Below are 604 nucleotides of genomic sequence, written 5' to 3'. Positions count from 1 at the left end.
TCAGATTTTTCATCATTAGTGTATAGGAATGCAAGAGATTTCTGTGCATTAATTTTGTATCCTGCTACTTTACCAAATTCACTGATTAGCTCTAGTAGTATTTTGGTAGCATCTTTAGGATTCCCTATGTATAGTATCATGTCATCTGCAAACAGTGACAGCTTTACTTCTTCTTTTCCAATTTGGGTTCCTTTTATTTCTTTTTCTTCTCTGATTGCTGTGGGTAAAACTTCCATAACTATGTTGAATAATAGTGGTGAGAGTGGGCAACCTTGTCTTGTTCCTGATCTTAGTGGAAATAGTGTCGGGTTTTTGCAATTGAGGATGATGTTGGCTGTGGGTTTGTCATATATGGCCTTTATCATATGGAGGTATGTTCCTTATACGCCTACTTTCTGGAGAGTTTTTATCATAAATTGGTGTTGAATTTTGTCGGAAGCTTTCTCTGCACCTATTGAGATGATCATATGGTTTTTTGTTTTTTTTGTTTGTGGTATGCGGGCCTCCCTCTGCTGCGGCCTCTCCCGTTGCGGAGCACAGGCTCCGGACGCGCAGGCTCAGCGGCCATGGCTCACGGGCCCAGCCGCTCCGCGGCATGTGGGAT

The sequence above is a fragment of the Physeter macrocephalus genome, chromosome 12 (genome assembly GCF_002837175.3).
Source record: "Physeter macrocephalus isolate SW-GA chromosome 12, ASM283717v5, whole genome shotgun sequence".
NCBI lineage: Eukaryota > Metazoa > Chordata > Mammalia > Artiodactyla > Physeteridae > Physeter > Physeter macrocephalus.
The sequence above is the reverse complement of the archived record's forward strand: the minus strand, read 5'-3'. Positions refer to the sequence as shown.